General features: G+C 47.6%; 1 protein-coding gene across 1 annotated transcript in view; it reads left to right on the top strand.

Moving 5' to 3' along the window:
* Positions 1-10504: 10504 nt before the first annotated feature.
* The window catches only part of HELZ2 (helicase with zinc finger 2), a 52863-nt gene continuing 37224 nt past the window's right edge, over positions 10505-26143 (top strand). Inside the window, exon 1 of the mRNA XM_081195935.1 lies at positions 10505-10681. The gene's annotated coding sequence lies outside the window, so the exon portion shown is untranslated. The remainder of the gene's footprint in view (positions 10682-26143) is intronic.

The following is a 26143-nucleotide window of genomic DNA, read 5'->3' as shown; positions in this document are numbered from 1 at the left end:
CCCTGCAATATATTCCATTCACGACTACAGATCTGATGAATTGGAAAACACACACCCCATCTTTTGCAGAAAAACCTCAGGCTATGATGGACTTGGTGACTTCAATAATAAATACTCATAGTCCTACTTGGACAGATTGCCGCCAGCTCCTGAATACTCTGTTCACCACTGAGGAAAGGAGAGACATAATTGAAAAGGCACAGATATATTTGCGTGAGCAGGCCAGAGTGGGAAATATTTTTAATATTGACCGTCATCTCCAAGACAACTTTCCCTTGGAAGATCCTAATTGGGATCCAAACAATGTAATTCACCTGGCCAGACTTACCACCTACCGCCAGACGCTTGTGCAAGGTATCCGCAGGGCATGCCAGAAGCCCACTAATATGTCTAAAGTCTCAGAAGTAGAACAGAAACCAAATGAGAGTCCAGGAGACTTTTTAGAGAGGCTGCAAGAAGCCTATCGTATATGGACTCCTTTTGACCCTGAAGCCCCTGAAAACAGCAGAATGATTACTGCTACATTTGTGGCCCAGTGCGCTTCTGACATTCGTAAGAAAATTCAGAAATCCGAAGGATGGGAAGGGATGCTGATGAGCCAAATTATGGCCATTGCACGCCGAGTTTATCGGAATAGGGATGAGGCTGAGAAACAAGAGAAGAAGAAGTGGCAGAAGGAAAAGATGGTAATGCTAGCCACAGCAGTGAAGCAAGACTACCGCCCCTTAAATGGAGGAAGAGGGCGGGGAAGGAATCCGCCACTGGGAAGGAATCAATGTGCGAATTGCAAGAAGGAGGGTCATTGGAAGCGGGAATGTCCTGAACCCCTGAGGTTGGAAGAAGTACGCCCAGGCCCAGGCCCAGGCCCAGGCTCCGGCCCAAGAAACCAGGGACGGGGACGGGGAATGATCCGAGATGGAAGATATCAGAGACCTGGACAAGGACGGAGTAGGGACAATGTCATTGGACTGGCAGAGGAGGATTTTACCCAAGACTAGGAAAGACCGGACTCCATAAAGTTAGGCTTCCAGGAGCCCACGGTCACGATCCAATTAGGAAGCCATTTAATAGACTTTATGATTGATACTGGGGCTGAATACTCAGTACTCCCAGAACTATTGCAGAAAAAGGCATCCAAAAGTGTAGTCATTAAAAGTGCCACTGGTCAGTCAGCTAAGAGGTCTTTCCTCCAACCTTTGGAATGCCAGATTGGGGGACATCGTTTAACCCATCAGTTTTTGTATATACCTGAGTGTCCAATACCTCTCTTAGGTAGAGATATGCTGTCCAAATTGCAGGCCCAAATCACCTTCACTCCTCGAGGTCCAGAAATGAAATTGCCATCAAAGGCAGCAGGAATAATTTCCCTCTCAGTACCTAAGGAACAATCATGGCGCCTAATGTCAGCCCTGCAAGTCCAACCCACATTGGATACAGAGTTAAACAAGCTCCTCCGAACTCTACAGGTGCCACCAGGAGTATGGGCCGAAAATAGCCCACCAGGAATGGCCAAGAATATAGCTCCAATTGTAGTAACCTTAAAACCTATGGCTACCCCTGTATCTGTAAAGCAATATCCTTTACCCCGGCGAGCAGCAGAGGGCATCCAGAAACATTTGGACCGCCTATTAAAATATGGTCTGCTTAAGCCCTGCCAATCAGAATGGAACACACCCCTTTTGCCTGTTCGAAAACCTGGAACAGATGAATACAGGCCAGTGCAGGACTTGAGGCTCGTAAACCAGGCTATCGAGACCTTGCACCCAAATGTACCAAACCCATACACCCTGCTGAGTTTGATCCCACCAGAAGCAACATTTTTTACTGTATTGGACTTGAAAGATGCATTCTTCTGTTGCCGGCTGGCACCACAGAGCCAACCTATATTTGCCTTCCAGTGGGAAGACCCTTTAACAGGAACAAAAGGCCAGCTAACCTGGACGAGATTGCCCCAGGGATTCAAAAATTCCCCAACTTTATTTGGCACTGCCTTGGCGAAGGATCTAACAAGTTACCCCTCAATACCTGGAGAAAAGGTGGTTCTGCAATATGTAGATGACCTTATACTAGCAGCAAAGGATTTTGATACCTGTAAAGAAGGTACAGAGGAACTGCTCCACTTGCTCTGGGAAGCTGGCTACCGAGTTTCCCAGAAAAAGGCACAGATATGTTTAGAAAAGGTCAAATATTTGGGCTTTGACATCTCACACCAACAACGAGCATTGAGGCCAGAGAGGAAAGAAGCTATTTGCCTTATCAAGGAACCTACCACAAGGAAACAACTCAGAGGATTCCTGGGAACAGCAGGGTTTTGTAGACTATGGATACCTGATTTCAGCAGTCTGGCCAAACCCTTACATGAAAGCACTCGAGGTGCAGAAAAGGACCCATTCGTATGGGGACCTGAGCAGCAACAAGCCTTTTTAGTTATCAAACAACGACTTATGGAGGCCCCAGCCCTTGGACTGCCTAATTCGGAAAAACCCTTTCAGCTGTATGTACATGAACAGAATGGGATTGCAGCGGCAGTCCTGACCCAGAGATTAGGAAGTTGGAACCGTCCAGTAGCTTATTTGTCAAAACAATTGGACTCAGTAGCAAAAGGATGGCCTCCATGCCTAAGGGCAGTAGCGGCCACTGCAAGCCTTGTCAAAGAAGCTGATAAATTTACCTTCGGCCAGACGATGTATGTGAATGTACCTCATGCTGTTCTGACACTCATGGAATATAAGGGTAGTTATTGGCTAACGAACCCAAGGATGGCTAGGTACCAAGGCCTATTGTGTGAAAATCCCAGGATTCATCTACGAGTAGTGAATATGCTCAATCCAGCGACTTTGCTGCCCCTACCAGAGGTAGATGATGAAGAATCACATGATTGTCTCCAAATAATGGATGAAGTTTATTCCAGTAGACCCGATCTGAAAGATGAACCATTGAAAAATCCAGATGTTGTATATTATACTGATGGTAGCAGTTACCTGCATGAAGGTGCCAGACGAGCAGGATATGCTGTGGTCACCAATGAGGAAGTTGTGGAAGCTGAAGCTTTGCCTGCTGGCACCTCAGCACAAAAAGCTGAACTTATAGGTTTAACTAGAGCTCTGCAATTGGCAGCCGGATGTAAGGCAAACATCTATACTGATTCTAAATATGCCTTCTTAACCCTGCATGCACATGGTGCTCTATGGAAAGAAAGAGGTCTAATAGGAGCCCACGGGAAAGCCTTGAAATATGGACCTGAAGTAGAAATCCTGTTAGAAGCAGTATGGGCTCCAGAACAGATTGCTGTAATGCACTGCAAAGGTCATGGACGAGGAAGGGATCCAATAACCAGAGGAAATCATGCTGCTGACAAAGCAGCTCGAGAGGCAGCCCAAAAGCCTGTGGGAGGATTTATAGCAGCCCTCATACCAGAGGTAGTTCCAGAAGAAGTTAAACCTCACTATACCCCAGAGGAGAGGAAGTGGGCTGAACAGGAAGGAGCAGTTGTGAAGGACGGTTGGATGATCCTGCCAGACAATAGGATTTATGTACCTCATCATCTAGCAGGCACAATTGTAAGAAATTATCATGAATCTACTCACCTTGGCGGTACTGCAACCAGAGAGAGTCTCAGTCGGAAGTTGTATATTATTAACCTATCACAATTAGCAACTTGCATTTCACAGAAATGTGTTCTTTGTGCTAAAAACAATCCCAGGCAGGGACCGGTACAACCTCCTGGAATCCAACATGTGGGATATGTCCCCATGGAAAGCCTAATTGTGGACTTCACAGAGCTGGTCCCTTCTAAGGGATTCAAGTATCTCCTTGTGTTTGTAGATACTCTTACCGGATGGGTTGAAGCTTTTCCCACCCGAACTGAAAAGGCACGAGAGGTAACTAAGAGACTCCTCACTGAATTGATCCCGAGGTTTGGATTACCTAGATGCATTGGAAGTGACAATGGGCCAGCGTTCATTGATCAAGTAGTACAAGAAGTATGTCGAGTCCTACAAGTGAAATGGAGACTGCATGCAGCCTATAGGCCTCAGAGTTCAGGGAAAACTGAAAGAATGAATCGGACTCTGAAAACCCAATTGGCAAAATTAACCCAGGAAACGGGATTGGGATGGGTAGATGTGTTACCCATAACACTGTTTCGTGTTCGGTGTGCACCCACAAAAAGACTTAAGTTGTCACCTTTTGAGCTCCTGTATGGGAGACCACCCTCCTTTGTTCAGGATATTTCAGCTGATCTTAAACAAATAGGAGACCATGTGACACAGGGACAAGTGCAATCTCTCTCCCGTGTTTTTGTTTCTCTTAACAGGTGGGCCCTCGAGCGCACGCCGTGCAGCATTGCCGAGCCGATTCATCAGTTCCAGGCTGGCGATAGCGTATGGGTGAAAGAGTGGAAACGTGATCCACTTGCACCTAAGTGGCGTGGACCTTACACCGTCTTGCTCTCTACTCCAACAGCGGTGAAGGTAGCTGAGGTGACCCCCTGGATTCATCACTCCCGTTTGAAGAAGTCCGAAGGCAGTTGGACGTGCAAAGGTGACCCCTCTAATCCTCTTAAACTGACTCTCTCCAAAAACCCCTGTATCTAGCCCTACCGGGAACGGGCTAGGTCACGGGCAACATTTGACGACCGGCCTGCTGCAGCCACAACCTGGAAGCTGGCTGACCTGCGCACGCCTGAAGCTTGAGGAGCATCTGAACCAGCGATTGTGAAAGGAAAGATTCTCTTATACAATTGATTGACTGCCCCACAATTAATTGACTGCCCACCTCCTTGTGGAACAATTATCAGAGATATTACTCATTGGGGATCCTCGGGATATATGTTTTGGTCTTGGTGGTTCCCCATTTCTGTCACTGGGGGAATTATATTGGGACTAATATTTATTTGCTATCACTATAAGGTAATCTTTTGTGGGAGGAATGCATATGCTAGACATCAACATGATTCTATTAATCCTGATCCCTTGGGAAGGGGAAGGGTCCTTAAATCTGGCCAAATTGACTAAATATGGATTCCACCATGACCACAATATGTGGGTAGGTTTAGCTGAAATGGTAGCCAATGTTGCAAATAGGACCAATTGCCTTGTTTGCTCTCTCGGGCCAGATGATTCAGAGGGAGGTATGCCCTTATTACCGATACCATTAGATGCCATTGGTATGGTAAGCGAAATACCACACCAAACAGAAGTACAGAATTTCCCCGGATGGAACTCAACTAAACCATTACGAGTTATACCTGTACAAGGGGAATTCTGTGTACATAGATCATCAAATGCAGCTGATTCTACCATGATAGGCTCTTCTCATTGTCACTATACTTGGGATAATATTAAGAATACCTGGGCACACGATACTACCTATCGAACTCGGGATGCCTTGCCCTGTGCACCTCCTTTTATTCATGCATGGAAAGTGGTATGGAACATAACTGTGACAGAAAAAGGCAATCTAACATACTGCACTGTGAACTCTCTACCTCTTTTGCTATTTCGCCTTCTGTACTCCACGTACCAAAGACCTCAGACCCGATGGTTGTGGTGGATATGTGGAGAATGGGCATACAAGAAACTCCCCTCCAAATGGAGTGGGACTTGTTTCCTGGGATGGGTATTGCCACCAATGTGGATTATGCCCACTAATTTGCCCAAGCGTACACGAAGAAACGCTGATATTTCTCATATAGCAGGAGGAAGTACCCAAAGTTGGAGCGGTACTGATGATTGGCCACCAGAGCGCATTATAGCCTATTATGATCCTGCCTCCTGGAATCCTGGTGAGCTCATACAAGGGGCACGGGATCCTATTTATAATCTAAACAGAATAATTCGATTGCAAGCAGTAGTGGAACTTGTAACCAATGCAACGGCCAAGAGTTTGAGACTTATTGCACAACAGTTGGATGAAAGTAGAGCCGCCATTTTGCAGCTGAAAATGGGAATGGATTATGTACTTGCCAAGCAGGGAGGCCTATGTGGAGTCTTGAACTTGACAGGGAATGCCTGTTGCTTTAACATTTCAGATAATGGTGAGGCAATCCATGTGTTGGCCACAAAGATGGAGAATATAGCACATGTCCCAGTACAAACATGGGAAGGATGGGATATGGGATGGCTCACCAATTGGTTACCTAATGTCACAGGACTCAAAGGGATACTATTGTCTTGCTTGTTTTTCTTGACAGTAGTGGTAATGGTCTTATGTATGATGCCATGTATCATTTCATGTTTTAGAAGTACAATTAGCAAGATGGTTTCAAATGAAACTCTACCTCATATCATGGCCCTATACAGAGCTTTACCTCAGGAACATGATGAAGGTCAAGCTATCAAGGACACTTGGGATGAAGGTCCTTGAGCTTGAAAGGGGGGAATGAGGCATCAGGCATAAGCCTGCATTTTATTAATGTTTGATCAGGACTTGTATATTAAAGAGGGCTTAATTTTCAAATGTTTCATGCCAGGCAGAGAAAACCTTGGCCATTCTCCTAAGACAAGGGGCCCCTTGATTGATAGCAGAAAACAATTCTCAAAGTCGTAAAAGCTGAAAATACAGACTAAGAGCAGGACATTGACCCTACATGTTACAGAAGATAACAAAGGCAGAGATAAATAATTAGGAATGGGCAAATAGTAAAATGATACCATGGGCCTCTCTTAAAACCTTGAGCTGTATTTTCTAAGGCCAGAGGCTTTTTAAAGCATCTAGCTGGGAAGTCTTTTTAAAACTGTTTCTTTCTTAAACTGAGAGAAAAGGCAACTGGCTTGGCTGGGGAAAAAGAAGCTTCTTCCTATTTTATTTTGAGGCTGGAAAGGAGGCTGAAGGGGGGGAATGTAAACTGAAGAGCCTTCTTCTGAAACTGTTTTAAACTGAGTTCTTCTTTTTTTCTCTTTCTCTCTCTACTTTAAAAAGGCCTTATTCCTTTTAAAAGGTTACCTATGATAATGTATGAAATATATTAGCTTAAATATATTGGCTTAAATGTAACTATGCAAAGGATTTAGAAAGTAACAAATTTAGATGTTAGATTCTTATTTCATAGAATCATAGAGTCCTAGAGTTGGAATAGACTACAGGGGCCATTGAGCTCAGCCTCTTGCCAGACAAGAAGACGCCATCAAATGCTGTCCAGATATATTAGCTGTCAGAACATTTGTTTAGAAACCTTCAAATGAAGGATATCTTTCAATGTTGATGTGAAACTCAAGATCCTTGACATATGTTTAAGATAAAAATTTAAGATTAACCATTTGTTTTAAAAGGCAATAGGGCAGGGAGGGCAAGAGGTGAGCTGGTAATTAAGATTCCTTGTTGAGACACATGTAAGATATATTACTACTTATTTGTCATTTATAGATGTAACAATATATAGCTGTTTGTGTTCCATATAAGGACAGGAGGATGTGGGTGTATCTTTTAGGATTGGATATAGCAATCAGCCAATAGGAAATTCAACCAGGCTGATTGGACAGAGGCAGCCACAGGAGGAGCAAAGGGGGCTGGATTAAGGGAATATAAGGGCTGGCCATAATGGCAGGAGCCAGGCCAGAGCTTGGTAACCATATACCACTGTGCCTCTCATTTATTTGTCTGACAAATAAATAATTATTTTAATTTCTCTATTGCTGCGTTGAATATTTCATTCCAGCTAAGCGTTAACCACAAGCAGGGTGCTACACTGTGTCATAGGCTCACCCTTCCTCTCCTACGCCTTGCGTGATTGCTGTTCCACATATGTTGTGTGTGTGTGTATATAACCTTGATTATAATTATCTTGCCAATTCTCTCAAGCAAAAGGACTTTTCACTAAGCTAAGCCATTCTTGTTGCCCTGATAGATGCACATATTATTCTGAGCTATTCCCCATTGTGGTACAGTCATACCTTGGGTTAAATATGCTTCAGGTTGAACGTTTTCAGGATACACTCCGCAGCGACCCGGAAGTAATGGAACACGTTACTTTCGGGTTTCACCGCTTGCACATGCGCAGATGCTCAAAATGACGTCATGTGCACGCGCAGAAGTGGTGAATCGTGACCTGCGCATGCGCAGACGCACAGTCGCGTGTTACGTTCTACTCAGGATGCGAACAGGGCTCCGGAATGGATCCCGTTCGCATCCAGAGGTACCACTGTTTTGAACATGGGCCATCCTTCCTTGGAGGTATTTAATACCCTTGAGAGACTGTGTTGTCCTTGCAGACCTCAGTAGGGAGAGACCTTGGAGTGGGAACAAAAGCAGAATTAATGGGGTCTGCCTATCACTCTTACTATTGACCTCCATTCTAATGTGGAAAATAGCAGAAAACCCACTTATAGTTCGCTATGGGTCACTTTCTTCCAGGCCCTAGTCCAACATTCTAAGCACTATCCCACACTGGCTTTTGCCCCTGCTTATGCCTTTCCTCAGCATCTTAAAAAGCAGAGATATCACCTTGCCAACAAAAGTCCATATAGTTAAACTATGGTTTTCCCAGTAGTGATGTATGGAAGTGAGAGCTGGACCATAAAGAAGGCTGATCGCCAAAGATTTGATGCTTTTGAGTTATGGTGCTGGAGGAGACTCTTGAGAGTCCCATGGACTGCAAGAAGATCCAACCTCTCCATTCTGAAGGAAATCAGCCCTGAGTGCTCGCTGGAAGGACAGATCCTGAAGCTGAGGCACCAATACTTTGGCCACCTCATGAGAAGACTCCCTGGAAAAGACCCTGATGTTGGGAAAGATGGAGGGCACAAAGAGAAGGGGAAGACAGAGGACGAGATGGCTGGATAGTGTTCTTGAAGCTACCAGCATGAGTTTGACCAAACTGCGGGAAGCAGTGGAAGACAGGAGTGCCTGGTGTGCTCTGGTCCAGGGGGTCACGGAGAGGCAGACACGAGTAAACAACAAGAAGAGTTGGAAGGGAATCTCTTGAGTCATCTAGTCCAACCCCTGCAGTGGCGTAGCGTGGGGGGTGCAGGGGGGGCGGCCGCACCGGGCGCAACATCTGGGGGTTAGGGTTAGGAGGCGCAAATCCACAGGTTAGGGTGCGCAAATTACTTGCCTTGCCCCGGGTGCTGACAACCCACGCTACGCCACTGAACCCCTGTATTGCTGGAATCTTTTCCCCAACGTGGGGAGCCAACCTGAATAAAATATTGCCCCCCCCCACAATTGATCACAAGATGCAATGAGCACACGCTATTTGAATGGCAATGCCCATCAACTTTGGGGGCCAAATATTTTATTGGGGGGCGAACGGACCTCAGCTCCTAGGAGTTGGCTCTTATGGCCACTGTGAACATATCATGTGGTCATTTTGCTTATTCCTTGTTTGATTTGAATGCTGATCACTTTCCCCCACCAGCCCACCATATACTGGAGCAAAGACCCAGGAGAGACCTAGTTACAGCTAGCCATGTTGGTCTGCCGTAGTTGAAACAAAATACAGTTGGGAAACTGTACTTTGAAACAATTAAAGGGAAAAATAAGGTTAGAATGTGTTAAGACAATTATAGGAAAGAAAACAGAGGAAGATGGAAAGGAATTGCTGAAATAATTAATAGAAGTGGAATACAAAAAGGGAGGTGTGAGGAGGTCGTGGAAATTAGTGAAAGAAAGATAAGATATTGAAATTGGACTGTGTTTTAAATGGTTTTTGTTGTTTTGTTAGTTGTATGTTAGCGTTTTGCAGGGTTTTTTTGTATTGTATTGTATTATTGTATGCTTTTTCTTTTTTGGTTTTTTGTAGCGTTGTGTTCAATTTGTTGGAAAACTAATAAATATTATTATATAAAAAAAGAAACAAAATACAGTGGGTTAAGTACTTAATTCGTTCCGGAGGTCCGTTCTTAACCTGAAACTGTTCTTAACCTGAAGCACCACTTTAGCTAATGTGGCCTCCCACTGTTGTTGTGCCGCTGGAGCACGATTTCTGTTCTCATCCTGAAGCAAAGTTCTTAACCTGAAGCACTATTTCTGGGTTAGGGGAGTCTGTAACCTGAAGTGTATGTAACCCGAGGTACCACTGTAAAAAAAAATTCCTCCCAGCAGCACCTTAGAGACCAAGTAAGTTTGTTATTGGTACAGTATGAGCTTTCGACCTGCAACTTATTATTATTAACTTATTATTATTGCACTGCAAGTTTGCTATGTATCTATCTATCTATCTGAAGAAGTGTGCATGCACACGAAAGCTCATACCAAGAACTAACTTAGTTGGTCTTTAAGGTGCTACTGGAAGGAATTTTTTTATTTTATCCATTTAAAAAAAGACATAGGATGGAGAGGCAAGGGCCCCGCGCCGAAGCACGACGCAAGGCCTCCCGGGTCATCCTGGCGCCGGGAACCCATCGCGTCCGCGCAATGCCCCGACTTGCTCCAGAAAGGCGGAGGCGCGCGCAGAGGCAGCCGGCTGCGCGGGTCTGGATGCGCCGTCGGGGCCGAGCGGGGCGGGCGCGGCTTGCCGGGCTGCCCCGCCCCGGGGCTGGAGCACCGCCTGATGTAATTTCCGAGAAGCGCTGCCATAGGTTTGGCGGCGGCGAGGCCCCAGAAAACGAAACCGTGGCCGGGCTTTAAATAACTCTCCGGCTGCCTCCCCCTCCACCGGCGCATCTTTCCGTCCGCCCTCAACTTCATCCCAAGGCTGGTCGCGGGCATCGGACGCGCATCGCGATTCGGACGCGTTCCCACGGTAAGGCTCGGCGCGGGGCAGGTTGAACGGGCGCTTCCTCCGCCGGCGTTTCCAGGGGGGGGGGCATGATCTCGGCCGCCCCCATCTCTCCCCGCCACCCTCCTGCTCCTAGGGAGGTTGGATCTCGCGTGGGAACCGGAGTGGCGGCACGACCCGTGTCTGAATCCAACCCGATCGTCTGAATCCAACCCTCCCCCGGGGGCTTGGAAGGGGGATCGCGAGGCTGCTGGCTGCTCGGAGTTGCGGATCGGGGAGCTTTTGTTGCGGGGATGGGGAGGGGGAGAGTCGGGACTCCCCACGTGGCGAGCGCAGGCTGGGACGGGCTTGCTGCGGACGCAGAGAGAGAGAAGGCATTAACGTGGGAATGGACGGTGCGCTTCTAGCCTGGTGCCGGGATGCGCTCTCCATCCCCACGCCACCCCCATCCTCCCCAGGTCTGGGATCCGCCGCGTCTCTGCTTCCCTTCCCTGCCTCTCCACAAAAGAGAGAAGAGAAAAGGAGAGACAAAGGAAGGGAGAGTTGAGAGCGCCAGGCGCGATCCGGCAAAGCGGGTTTGCTTGCGCCGATCCAATCCCTAGGATGGCACGGAGGAAGGGAGGCTGGTGCGCCCTCGGGGCGCGCGGAGGAACGCGCGGAGCTGCCGGCGCGTCTCTGTGTTAGTCTCCGTACAGGTGATTAGATCAGCCGGCGGAACTCCCCGAGACGGCATCTCTCTCATCTTTCCGCAGAGCGAGAGGTGTTTCTCAGCACAGCCTCTCTCCTCCCTTGACCTTTTGCCGTCCTTAAAATATTTTTTTAATAGAAAAGATGTATACTGGTCTCTATTCAGGTAGATATGTTCCTGCGCCCTGCAGCCTCCCCCAAGCTGGCACCCTCCAGATGTTTTGGAACACAACCCCCCCAGTCGTCGTCCCCCCAGGGCATGGCCCAGACATCGGGAGGGCACAGTCCATAGCAGTTTGGGGGGCGGGGATCCTGCAAACCTGCCAGGTGTGCTTCTGCCCCTGTGGACTTTGCCAGACTTTGGTCTTCTCTGCATGCATCTGAGGAAATCGCTCCAGCCCCATCTATTGTGAGCCTTCCAAGGTCACTCCTCCCCCAATCTGTGGGTTTGTTTTTGCTTTTCTCCGCCTCTGGAACTGCCTCCAGGTTTCCAGGTGGCTCAGGTTGCCAGGCAAGACTTGCCCGCATCTGTTCAGGGCTGTCCTTCCTCCCAAGGCTCAGTGTTTATTCCGAAGGCTGAACAACAACAGGGTGACGTAGCAGAGTCTGGCTGGGCTGCTGCAGCAGCAGCAACAACAAGGACTTCTGTGGCAGCCGAAAGCTTGCACATTGCGGCAGGAAGGATTTTCATGTATTCCCCACTCACCCAACTGCTGCCTGAGCTTATTTTTTGGTTTGTGGTTTTGTTACCTTTCCACCCCACCTTTAAGGGAGCACAAAGTGGCTTACGTAATCCTCCTCCTCCTCCCCATTTATCCTCACAACAGCCCTGGGAGGTAGGTTAGGTGGCGAGTGAGTGACAGGCCCAAGGTTGCCCAGCGAGCTGCATGGCTGAGTGCAGATTTGAACCCTGGTCTCTCAGGTCATAGTCCTGGCACTCTAACCCAGCCCTTTCCAAATTGGGATCTCCCGCTGTTTTGGGACTACAACTCCCATCATCCCTATCTACCAGGGCCAGTGGTCAGGGATGATGGGAGTTGTAGTCCAAAAAAAACAGCTGGAGAACCAAGTTTGGAAAGCACTGCCCTAACCACTACACAACACTGCCTCTCACAAAATTGTGTAAAAACATGCTCCCCCCAAAATAATATGAATATATTTGCAATCTCCCTTTCTTTCAAGGATTTTAGGGTAGCATTCATGGTTCTTCCCTTGTCTGTTTTATCTTCACACCATCCCTGTGCGGTAGGTCACTCAGCTTTGTGACTTTGGGTCATCCTCTTCACTCCCCTCTGCATTTTGTCCTTAGAAACAGCCCTGAGAGGTAGGTTAGGCTGTTTCTAAGGAGCTTTGCAGGAAGGTGGGAATTCGAATTGGGGTCTTCCCAAGTCTAGACCAGCGTGCCAGCTGCAAAGCCACCCTGTCTCTCTCTCCTTTCATCTGGCAAAGTGGGCTTTTTAGTCCACAGACCCAGATGCCACAATAATTACCGTATTTTTCGGACTATTGGACGCACCGGTCCATAGGACGCACCTAGATTGGGGGGGGGAAATAAAGGCAAAAAAAAATTATCCCCCCCCCAGGCGCGGGGCTGGGGCGGGGAAGCCCGAGCTTCCCCCTCCCCCAGAACGGGACCCAGAGCCATGCTTTGGCATCGCTCTGGGAACTTGCGGGGCTGGGGGAGGAGGAAGCCTTCCGCCAACCTCCAAACCATGTCGGGAGACAGCGGGATGGCACGCTGCGCCTCTCCCGCTGTCCCCCGAGCTTGTGGGGCTGGCGGTGGGGCTCTCCTGAAGCCGGGAGGTCGTGGGGATGGTGGGGGGGGAGAAGCAGGCTTGCTTCTCCCTCCCCCAGCCTCCCGATCAGGTCGGGGAAAAGCGGGATAGCGGAGCGCCGCCATCCCGCTTTCCCCCGACCTGATCTGGAGGTTGTGGGGATGGTGGGGGGGGAGAAGCAGGCTTGCTTCTCCCTCCCCCAGCCTCCCGATCAGGTCGGGGAAAAGCGGGATAGCGGAGCGCCGCCATCCCGCTTTCCCCCGACCTGATCTGGAGGTTGTGGGGATGTGGGGGGGGGAGAAGCAGGCTTGCTTCTCCCTCCCCCAGCCTCCCGATCAGGTCGGGGAAAAGCGGGATAGCGGAGCGCCGCCATCCCGCTTTTCCACGACCTGATCTGGAGGTTGTGGGGCTGGTGGGGGGGAGAAGCAGGCTTGCTTCTCCCTCCCCCAGCCTCCCGATCAGGTCGGGGAAAAGCGGGATAGCGGAGCGCCGCCATCCCGCTTTCCCCCGACCTGATCTGGAGGTTGTGGGGATGTGGGGGGGGAGAAGCAGGCTTGCTTCTCCCTCCCCCAGCCTCCCGATCAGGTCGGGGAAAAGCGGGATAGCGGAGCGCCGCCATCCCGCTTTCCCCCGACCTGATCTGGAGGTTGTGGGGCTGGTGGGGGGGAGAAGCAGGCTTGCTTCTCCCTCCCCCAGCCTCCCGATCAGGTCGGGGAAAAGCGGGATAGCGGAGCGCCGCCATCCCGCTTTCCCCCGACCTGATCTGGAGGTTGTGGGGCTGGTGGGGGGGAGAAGCAGGCTTGCTTCTCCCTCCCCCAGCCTCCCGATCAGGTCGGGGAAAAGCGGGATAGCGGAGCGCCGCCATCCCGCTTTCCCCCGACCTGATCTGGAGGTTGTGGGGCTGGTGGGGGGGAGAAGCAGGCTTGCTTCTCCCTCCCCCAGCCTCCCGATCAGGTCGGGGAAAAGCGGGATAGCGGAGCGCCGCCATCCCGCTTTCCCCCGACCTGATCTGGAGGTTGTGGGGCTGGTGGGGGGGAGAAGCAGGCTTGCTTCTCCCTCCCCCAGCCTCCCGATCAGGTCGGGGAAAAGCGGGATAGCGGAGCGCCGCCATCCCGCTTTTCCACGACCTGATCTGGAGGTTGTGGGGCTGGTGGGGGGGAGAAGCAGGCTTGCTTCTCCCCCCGCCAGCCTCCCGATCAGGTCGGGGAAAAGCGGGATAGCGGAGCGCCGCCATCCCGCTTTTCCACGACCTGATCTGGAGGTTGTGGGGATGGTGGGGGGGAGAAGCAGGCTTGCTTCTCCCCCCGCCAGCCTCCAGATCAGGTCGGGGAATAGCGGGGTGGCGGCTCTGCGCCTCCCCGCTGTCCCCAGCTTTTGGGTGCAGGCTGCTGCCCGCAAGCCTTGCGAGCCCGCGGGACATCCCGCCGGGCTTGCAAGACTTGGGATAGCTTCCTGAAGCCTGGAGAGCGAGAGGGGTCGGTGCGCACGGACCCCTCTCGCTCTCCAGGCTTCAGCAAAAGCCTGCATTCGCACCATAGGACGCACACACATTTCCCCTTCATTTTTGGAGGGGAAAAAGTGCGTCCTATAGTGCGAAAAATACGGTATATCAGTCTTCAAGCTGCCATAAGAAATCATGAAGGCAACAGGCTATGGTGTCCAGTTGTTAGCTTTGCTGGAACAGACAAAAACTTTATTTTCAACATTTTCCCCATTGATCTGGAGGGCTGGAAAACACAATAGTAATTGCCCCACAACGCCTTGACTCTTCCCCCTTTCCTGAAATCCACAATGAATTTCTCACTTTTCAGACTTTTGACGTTGCCGGTTGACGTGGTTGCTAGACAGTGATCACAAAAGGGCTCGTCCTATTTTTAAACGCTATGTGGAAAGTTGTTTTTTTTAATACTGCCTGTACAGTGGTACCTCACAAGACGAATGCCTCGCAAGACAAAAAACTCGCTAGACGAAAGGGTTTTTTGTTTTTTGAGTTGCTTCGCAAGACGATTTTCCCTATGGGCTTGCTTTGCAAGACGGAAACGTCTTGCAAGTTTGTTTCCTTTTTCTTAACACCGTTAATACAGTTGTGACTTGACTTCGAGGAGCAACTCATAGAACGCGGTGTGGTAGCCTTTTTTGAGGTTTTTAAAGACTTTGGTGATTTTTGAAGCTTTTCCAAAACTTTCCCGACACCGTGCTTCGCAAGACGGAAAAAATCGCAAGACGACAAAACTCCCGGAACGAATTAATTTTGTCTGTATTTGAACAAAGCTCAAAAGCTGTTTGCAAAGCAGGTTGAAGCATCTGAAATGAATTGCAAATGTACCCCCACTCCACACAATAATTTCTGTCTGTGCATTACTTGCGTGTAATGCGCAGGCAGACATGCTGAAGCAGGAGGGAGGCTGAACTGCTGGCAGTAGTAGTGATTCACTGGGGAATCATGGAATTGTAGAATTGGAAGGGACACCTGAAGATCATCTACTGCAACCCTCTGCATTGCAGGAATCGAGTGCCTTTGTCCACCCAACCCCACCAGCAGCGGAGGTTTTTCAATTAAACAAAAATTGCATGAGAACTAACAAGACACGTAAGCTGTAACTTCACTATGAACTTAGTCCTGGTTCTGCTTGTGGATGCAAGCGGGGGGGGGGGGAGGAAACCCCCCACAATCATCGGGGGGGGGGAAGATAGATACAGATAGGAATACGGAAACCCAACAAAGATAATTTATAGATTTTGATCTAAGGTAGAATATATGGCTCTGCTGGTGCAATCGCACAGCAGTGACTTCCCTGCCATTTTGCTCCTCTTCCCCCCGGTTCAAACGCAGACGGTTGCATCAGAAAATGACAGCATGTTTATTTTACTTTGTCTTCCCCCAAGTGAAGCTAATAACCCGGAGACTGCTAGGATTGCACAACGCTGTATTTGCAGTTTGCAAAGCCACCCGATCCTCAGTATCGCTGACTGGTGAAGTTAAGGAACGGGAAAACCTTCTGCAGAAAAAAGAAGCCCTGGGCTTTCCCCTGCCTTGCATTACTAGGATGTAGGGGGTTCATTTTTTCGGCTGTTTGCATTCCATGTGCAGGCCTTTATGTGTGTGGAGAAGGGGGAAAATTTAGCCTGGGGGTGGGGAATGCCAGAATGAGGGGCTCTCTAGACCAGGGTGTGGGAAACTATTTCAGCCCTAAGGGCAAATCCCAGGGGTAGGCAGCGCCAGAGGCAAAGGCTCTGAATGTTGACATCATGTAACGTGGGAACTTGTACAAAATTGCAGCTTCTGTTTTTGGGATGCCCAGCTGCGGCTTTGCAAAGAGTTGCGGTTGTGCTGATAAGTTCTGCTTTGGGGTGTGCCAAACAGTGAGCGCTTGTTCACACCCACCAGTTATCAGTGCGCAATTAAGTTTCAAACAGGGGGGCTGACTTCTGAGTTCCAGAAATGCGTATCCTCCTTTTTTCTCCCCGCCACAAAGAAGATAAAGTTCAGGATCCTATTGTTCCCCCTCCTGCACAACACCCGTTGTTCCTTAAGTTACTTCCGCTAGATGACCAGGAGCTAAGAAATTGTATCTTGATATTTCATGCTCAAAGCCTGCTCCCTAAATACGGTTGTGTTTCCACACCCAATATTTCTGTTATCTGCTCTCCAGAGCTAAAGGAGCCGTTCTCTGTGTGCTGGACAGAGAGACACCCTGGGGAGAGTGAAGAGTGTTGCAGAGATTTTATTATAAGCTACCTCTTATTGATTATTTATGCACCACTCTTGGGCCCAGCGGTGCTCAGCAGCACGAATGCGGGTGCCAGAGGGTGATAAGTTAGGAAGGAAGCGTTGGGAATCCTCCATATCGTAGCAAAGAGAAGCCACTTAGACAACGATTTGAATGCAGGGACCATAGGGGAGGGAAGCAGTGTTAGAAACTAGGATAGAATCATAGAATCGTAGAGTTACAGTGGCACCTCGGGTTAAGAACTTAATTCGTTCTGGAGGCCTGTTCTTAACCTGAAACTGTTCTTAACCTGAGGTACCACTTTAGCTAATGGGGCCTCCTGCTGCCACTGTCCGATTTCTGTTCTCATCCTGAGGTAAAGTTCTTAACCTGAGGTACTACTTCTGGGTTAGCGGAGTCTGTAACCTGAAGCGTCTGTAACCTGAAGTGTCTGTAACCCGAGGTACCACTGTATTATTATTATTATTATTATTATTATTATTATTATTATTATTATTATTCATGTCATTTCTATAACCACTTCATATTTTAAAGATAAAATCTCAATGCGGTTTATAGCACGTCAAAGCATCAAATGAAACAATCTAGAATAAAAGAAATTCAAGCTTCCAGGAAAATATTTCAGATCCTTCTCGAAAGTGGCATTTTGCATCCTCTGTATTTATTTACCTACTTAATTTATAGAGCTGCCCCATGGCCAAATTACTCTAGGCAAACAGTGTGGTATAGTGGTTAGAGCACCAGACTAGGACCCAGGAGATTGCATGACTCCCCACTTGAGTCATGAAGCTCACTGAGTGACCTTGGTGTCCGTCACAGCCTCTTAACCCACCTCACAGGATTGTCCTAGGGATTAACTGAGGATGGGAGGTGAACCATCTACAGTGGTACCTCAGGTTACATACTCTTCAGGTTACATACGCTTCAGGTTACAGACTCCGCTAACTCAGAAATAGTGCTTCAGGTTAAGAACTTTGCTTCAGGATGAGAACAGAAATCGTGCTCCGGCAGCAGGAGGCCCCATTAGCTTAATTAGACTTCAGGTTAAGAACAGACCTCTGGAACAAATTAAGTACTTAACCCGAGGTACCACTGTATTCTTTGGAGAAAAAGGTGGGATATGAATGCAATGAATCCAATGTTGTTAGCCGCCCTGAGCCCGGTTTTTGAACCAGGAAGGACGGGGTATAAATGAAAATGTATTATTATTATTATTATTATTATTATTATTATTATTATTATTATTATTAAGCTCATCTGCTTAGCTGCTTAAGAAAGCTGGAGGGGCCAGCCAGATGGAGATGTTTGTTGCTAACCAGGCATCCAGGGATCTCCGCGTGATTGCAGTTGGACCTGTGCCAGTCGTAAACCATGCCTGGTGCCTGGCGAATTTCCAACACTGGATAGAATCATCAGCGATGAAGACAAAGCTTTGTGTCTGACTGATGCTTGTGGACAGATCCAAGGTTCAATCCCTGTAAGGGACAGCTGCACATTCCTGAATTGCAGGGGGTTGGACTAGATGACCCTCAGGGTCCCTGCCAACTGTCCATTTCTATGATTTAGTCCAGGTTCCAGGCACCTCTTGCCTTGACAAACAGAAGCCACTCAGATCTGCTCCCCTGCATCTGTTCAGACTATGTGACAGCCGTCCTCAAACCCTGTCCTGGTGCAGAACTGGTAACAGTCAAAGCAGCTGGGAAAAGGAGAGGGTGAGTGAGGTGGGATGGAATTGGGGGAGAGGCATGTGCTGGCAACTCGGAGAGAAGGTTTCTTTGGAAACACAGCGACTGCCAGCTCAGTTCCAGGAGTCTTCTCCCTGATGCAACAGGAGCTGTTAATATTTGCAAACCGGACAGCATTTTATTCCTAGCCTGCATTCTGTGGCTGTTTGTGGGTCTTTGCCCGGGCTCCGTTATTGCACCATTGCGCAGAGGCGTGGCTTCATATATTTGTCCTTGGTGACAGAGGTGGGGTGGAACCTCATGTGAAATAGCGGCAAAAGTGTGTAAGCTCTGAATCGGGAAGTCTCTGTTTCAGAAGGCGACCTTAAGCAATCCGCCCGCATTCTGCAAGATAAGGTTAAAAATGCGGTCTGGCGTTACAGGTTTGTTGTAAAGCAACGCTGGGGAACTTTGCCCTTCCAGATGTTGAAGGACTCCAGTTCCCATCAGCCTCAGCCAGCGTGGCTTTAGGACTGATGGGAGTTGGGATTCTGGCAACACCTTGCGTACAGTCCCATAAGACACTTCCTCAAGTGTCCTCAAATGAATGCCACCCTCGGCTTCTCTCTGCTATGTTACCGCAGGTTTGCTGTGGTTTATTATCCAAGTTTGCCTTGGAAACAAAAGAGCGTCTATTAGTGGTTGTCCCCTCCCCACTCCCAATCACACAAAAACGATTTGCATCTTTGGCTGCTCCCAGGCAAAGCAGTCAGAATCAGGAAGTGAAAATTAAGTGGCATTTATCACCTTGTGAGATGAGAGGAGTGCTCCTGTCTGGGCAGCAGTGCCCCAGGTGGAATCTGAGCCTGAAATAAGAACAGTGTGGCACAGGGGAAGGTGTGAATGTAGCAAAAGGGTCCATAGATAGCACAGTGCAGTTGGTGAGATTCTTTTTTAAAAAATATTATTTATTAATTTTAAAGGGTTACAAAAAGAAAAAATTAAAAAAAAACAGCATATTAAAAAGATACAAGACATCACATCGCAATAAAAAAAGAACAAAGAGAAAAAAGAAAAGAAACAAAAAAATACAAAGAATCTTCCCATAACTTATCTTTCATTTGCTTATTTCCTTGACCTCCTCACACCTCCCTTTTTTTGTATTCTAGTTCAATTAGCTATTTCAGCAAGTCCTTTCCATCTTTTCCAATTTTTGTCCTCTATTTTATCTTCATATAATGTAACTTTACTTTCCCTCCTTCACCATTTAGCAATCTATTTTTTCTTAATCCTTTATAGCATTTCTGCTAAAACCACATTATTTCATTCCAACATCCTTCTAACATTCCTTAATTTTACAATGTTTCTGTAAATAAACTTTAAATTTCTTCCAATCTTCTTCCACCAACTCTTCTCCCTGGTCTCCGATTCTGCCAGTCATTTCCGCCAATTCCATGTAGTCCATCACCTTCATCTGCCATTCTTCCCGGGTGGGTAGTATTCTTGCTGCTGTTGTGGCATACATAAAAAAAAGTTCTATCCTTTTTTGGCACCAATTGGCCGACCATGCCCAGGAGAAAGGCCTCTGGTTTCTTCAGAAAGGTATATTTAAATACCTTTTTCATTTCATTATAAATCATCTCCCAGAATGTCTTAATCCTTGGGCACGTCCACCAAAGGTGAAAAAATGTGCCTTCAGTCTCTTTGCATTTCCAACATTTATTATCGGGCAAGTGGTATATTTTTGCAAGCTTGACTGGTGTCATGTACCACCTGTAGATCATTTTCATTATATTCTCTCTTAGGGCATTACATGCCGTAAACTTCATACCTGTGGTCCATAACTGTTCCCAGTCAGCCATCATAATATTATGTCCTACATCTTGTGCCCATTTAATCATAGTTGATTTCACCGTTTCATCCTGAGTATTCCATTTCAACAGCAAGTTATATATTCTTGACAAATTCTTAGTTTTGGGATCTAACAGTTCTGTTTCCAATTTTGATTTTTCCACCTGGACACCAATTTTTTTCAGTTGGTGAGATTCTTTCTGTAGTTGCTGCCTTAAAGGTAAAGGCACCCCGACCTTTAGGTCCAGTCGCGGACGACTCTGGGGTTGCGGCGCTCATTTCGCTTTGCTGGCTGAGGGAGCCGGCATTTGTCCGCAGACAGCTTCCAGGTCGTATGGCCAGCTTAACTAAGCTGCTTCTGGCAAACCAGAGCAGCGCACGGAAACGCCGTTTGCCTTCCCGCCGGAGCGATACCTATTTATCTACTGGCACTTTGACATGCTTTCGAACTGCTAGGTTGGCAGGAGCAGGGACCGAGCAACGGGAGCTCACCCTGTCACGGGGATTCGAACCGCCGACCTTCTGATTGGCAAGTCCTAGGCTCTGTGGTTTAGACCACAGCGCCACCCGTGTCCCAGCTGCTACCTTGTTGTTGTTGTTTAGTTGTTTAGTCGTGTCCGACTCTTCGTGACCCCATGGACCAGAGCACGCCAGGCACTCCTGTCTTCCACTGCCTCCTGCAGTTTGGTCAAACTCATGCTAGTAGCTTCGAGAAACACTATCCAACTATATCGTCCTCTGTCATCCCCTTCTCCTTGTGCCCTCCATCTTTCCCAACATCAGGGTCTTTTCCAGGGAGTCTTCTCTTCTCAAGAGGTGGCCAAAGTCTTGGAGCCTCAGCTTCAAGATTTGTCCTTTCAGTGCGCACTCAGGGCTGATTTCCTTAAGAATGGAGAGGTTTGATCTTCTTGCAGTCCATGGGACTCTCAAGAGTCTCCTCCAGCACCATAATTCGGAGTTCACATATTTTGACTTAGAAAGGCTATTCATCGGGAAATAAGGATTTATTTTAAGTTTTTCATGTGTGCTAAAACTGTCTTCAGTTTTTTTCTTAAGTGTTTAACCACATTAACAAACATGGATACATATGCTATAATATTACTGTTCTAGTTAAATAAATTGTTATTAAGGAAATGATTATTTTTCTCCTTCCAATAAAGTACAGCAGAAACGTTGTCCAAACATAAACAGTTAACTTAATAAACCTCACAATAATGTCATCGTTAACTGTCTATGTATTTCTAATAGTATAACCGAATCAGTAATTTTTGATATAATTGTAAAAATTACTCTGAAAATTTATTATTCCAAAAACGAAACCTTCATCTGGTTGTAAATGTTAAGATTATACCAGCAAGAACGAGTCTTTCTGTAAAAAAATGACAGTCCCTGCATGTATTCTGAAAGTAGCGAAGGGCAAGCTGGCGGTTCCTTTGGACTTGGCGGGGAAAGAGGTGTCCCTTAAACTAGTTTAAACTGGCAGAGTTTAAGGCTGCTATCGAAAAGGGCAGCTTGCCTGGTGAACTGTGACATTTTGGGTTGAAATGTCACTGCCCGGTACTTATCGACCAGGATTCAGTTTACATTGGCTGCCCTCCTTGAGTGCACGATTAGGCCCCTTCAGTCTATGAAAAACAAAGAAGCCCACATTTTCAGAGTTGCAGAGGCTAGGTCTTTCTGTATTGTGCCTATTATACAGACCAGAACCACCGAGGCACTAAACCTGCCTTCCCCACAACCAGGTGCCCTGGAGATGTTTTGTACTACAACAGCAATGACCCTGTGAGGTGGGTTAAGGGGCTGCATCTGACTCCAAGGTCACCCAGTCAGCTTCCTGGGGATTTGAACCCAGATCTCCCAGGCCCTAGTCCAACACTCTAACCACACTGCTAGAGTCCTCCTGCTAGGGGGGCAACTCTATAAACTGAGTAGGTAAATAAACATGGGGAAAGCAAAATGTCACTTAGAGAAAGATCTGAAATATTTCCCTTGAATTTGTGTTCTTCTGGATTGTTTTATGTGATGTTTTAATGTGTTGCAAACCACTTTGAGATTCCCCCCTCTTTAAAATATAAAGCGGTATAGAAATGAACTGAAAAACAATTATTATAAGGTGCCATTTGGCGATTAGCTTTTATGTCTGAGTTTCTAGCACTGCCTGTGAAAGCACATGAGCAGCCACGAGTGCCACGTTGGCAATCCATGGTTTTGTGGTTCGCTAGCATGGTGTGTATGTGTTTCCTTTGCATTGGGGGTGCCCCAGTGCCAAGCAGATGCGGATGTCCACCTTTGTTTTTAGTTTTTGTCCAGTTCTCAGAGGCCCTCAAAAGAGTGCTTTGCATTTGTCAGAGCGATGCTGGGAGTGACTGTTTGCCCAGCTGGAGAGCAAATCTCATCTCGCATCTGCACGGTATCTCTGCAAACAAATGATGTTGTGGTCTTGCCCCACCCAGTTTCTGGGTCAAGCTGCCAGTGACTCACAGATCTTGCATTTTAACTTTCGAAGGCTTCTCTTGGGACTCCCTATTTGTTTAATTTTTTTTGTTTTGTTTGCTGCAGACATTTCCCTTTCGGTTTTGAGAATGACTCGACCTACAGTCATTCCTTCAGGCTCACATCTGCTGATGCAGCGCCGACACCCACACTGTGTGGTCTCCTTGACTTTGTTCCTCCTTCTCCCCAACCAGCCATCCTTCTCCCTGGGGCTGGGCCAAGGGGAATGCCAGTCACTCTCAGGGCTGCGTACGATGTTAGTCCTCTTCTAGTTACTTTGAGTGCAAACAGTGTTAGAAACTCTGGTATACAGTCGTACTTTGTTTTGCGACCGGGATCCGTTCCAGAGCCCCGGCCGCTAGCCGAAACGGACGCATTGCAAAGCGCCATGTCTGTGCATGTGCGCGGAGCAGTTTGCACTTCTGCGCATGCGCAAAGCGTGGTTTAGCACTTCTGCACATGCGTAAGCGGCAAACCCGGAAGTAACCCATTCCGGTACTTCCGGGTTTGCCACGGACGTTCACCGGAATGGACGCTAGACAAGGCGGATGTTCATGGATGTTCGATTTTTCAGGTTACGGACCGCCGAAACCCAGAAGTACGGGAACGGGTTACTTCCGGGTTTCAGTGGTTGCACATGCGCAGAAGCGCTAAATCGCGCTTTGCGCATGCACAGAAGTGCCAAATTGCAACCTGCATGTGCGCAGATGTGGGTTGCGAACGTGCATCCCGCACGGATTACATTCGCAACCCGAACGTCCACTGTGTCAGCGAATTGCCAAATGGCACCTTAAGCCAAGTTACGGTCGCCACAATACAGAGTTTTTAGGTGCCATTCCCCCATAAGTTGTTTGTTGTTGTTTCTATACTGCTTTAGATTTTAAAGAGAAAACCTCAAAGCGGTTTGAAACATCAAATAAAACAATCCAGAAGAAAACATATCCAACCTTCTCAGATCTTTCTCTAAGTGACATTTTGCTTTCCCTGACACTGCTTAGCATTATGTCTGAATTGGGGATCATGGCTTGTTCTTGGCTTACATCCCATGGTTTGTTGGAGGAGAAGTGGAAAGTTTATTTAGCTGTGCTGGCTGAGGCTCATGAGACCAGTAGTCCATAACATCTGGAGAGGACAGAACCATGTGTTTGCACGCAGAAAGTCCAAATGAAGTCCTTGGTCCCTCCAGCGCAAATATCTCTGTTGCAGTATTCGAAATTATCTGGGCGCCAGGCCCCTTTTGCAGCTAGCCGTCAAGCACTTGCCACCAAGTGAAGATGCCTGGCGCCAGGATTGTGCCTGACATCTCCACCTTCTGGGGATCATTAGATCTGGACTGTCTCCATACACCAAGACCCCATCCTGTTGAATTCCAGGTACCAAAATGCCTTTTCCATTCAGCCTCAGCTGGAGCAGGCACCATTAAGGAAAAGAGGTCGGAATAGGCCGATAGACATGTTGACTATCCCTGGATCAAATGCCTTTTCTTCTTTGAGTTCTCAAAGTTCTTAAGATGGCTCGCGGTTGTCATCTGAACTAGCCAGATGTTTAACTGATAATCATTCATAGCCATCCTTTGAAAAATAAGACTTTTAGAGCCACTGTGCCCCAAAATGGCCGCTAGACATTCCGTTTTGGCTACCGTAACCTTGGTTTAAGGAGCCATTTGGCACCTGGTTTATATATCTGAGCTTCTAACACTAGTCTATTAGCACAATGGAAAAAATCAGCATTGCTGGCTTGGGGCGATGTATAGCGAGGAAGACAGCTGGGAGAGCTGGTTCCTGTTTTGCTGCAAGCAGGACGTGGCTCTGATGAGCTGGTGCAACGCAGTTGGCAGAGAAACCAGTGCCTGGTGGAGCAAGGTTCTGAGAAGCCCATGGAAGTCAGCCAGGTTTGGGGGCAAGGAAGGTTTAGGAGAGGATTTTCGGTCACAGCAATGATCCCAATATTGTACTTGGCAAAACAAGAGAGAGAGAGAGAGAGAGAGAGAGAGAGAGAGAGAAGGTACTGCGTCATATTGTGTGCTGCCTACCCCTTAAAGGTGCCGCTGGATGAATTTGTAGTCCATACACAAGGTTTGTTAAATTCTACCCCTCCAATCCACTGCTGCCCATTCTCAATACTTCCGTTAAAATACAGTCATACTTCGGGTTACAGCCGCTTCAGGTTGCGTTTTTTTGGGTTACGGACCGCCGAAACCCGGAAGCACCAGAACGGGTTACTTCCGGGTTTCGGCGGTTGCGCATGAGCGGAAGTGCTAAATTGCGCTTTGCGCATGCGCAGAAGCACCAAATCGCCGCGTGTGCAGACGCGGGTTGCGAACGCTGCGGGTTGCAAACGTGCATCCTGCACGGATCACGTTTGCAACCCGAGCGTCCGCTGTATTTCAAAGAACTGCTATCCTGCTTTGCTATCTAGGGAAATCAAAGTTGCTTGCAAGACAGAAAGAAAACAAATAAGGGCTTAAGGGCCTGACTTCTGGATGTCTGGCCTTCTGTTCTCCTCCTTTCTCCTTCTCTGGAGGGTAGGACTTGAACCAATGGCTTCAAGTAACAACAAAAGAGATTCTGACTAAACATCAGGAAGAACTTCCTGACAGTAAGAGCTGTTTGACAGTGAAATGGACTTCCTTGAGAGGTGGTGGACTCTCCTTGGAAGCTTTTAAGCAGAGGGTGGATGGCCACCTGTCATGGATGCTTTTGTTGAGATTCCTGCATTGCAGGGGGTTGGACTGGATAATAATAAATAATAATAATAATAATAATAATAATAATAATAATAATAATAATAATAATAATAATAATTAATAATTATTATTTATACCCTGCCCTTCCCAGTTCAAAAACCGGACTCGGGGCGGCTAACAAAAAAGTAAACACTTAATTGTAAAAGCAGCATAAAATACAGTATAAAAACATGAATAACAATAAAATTCAAAGTTCAGAAATCAGTTTAGGGGAAATACATCTAATAAGCATTAGATAATCCCCAGGGCTAGCTGGCTGAATTAGTCCTACTTGGGCCAGCGAGGAGGCCAGGGAAGAATTAGCTGTGGGGTCTCAGAGCGGGTAATCTTCATAAAATTACTGTTGTTATCCACTGTGAGCCCGGCTTTGGCTGGGGAGCGTGGGATATAAATAAAATTTATTATTATTATTATTATTATTATTAAAAAAGGAGAGGGGGAGGGAAGAGAAAGTCAATAAAAGATCAGGCTGAATTCAAATTAAAGGCCAGGCAGAATAGCTCTGTCTTACAGGCCCAATGGAAGGAGGTTAAGTCCTG

This window comes from Podarcis bocagei (assembly GCF_964188305.1).
Source record: "Podarcis bocagei genome assembly, chromosome: 5".
NCBI classification, from domain to species: domain Eukaryota; kingdom Metazoa; phylum Chordata; class Lepidosauria; order Squamata; family Lacertidae; genus Podarcis; species Podarcis bocagei.
This window is presented reverse-complemented; position numbering and strand designations above follow the sequence as displayed.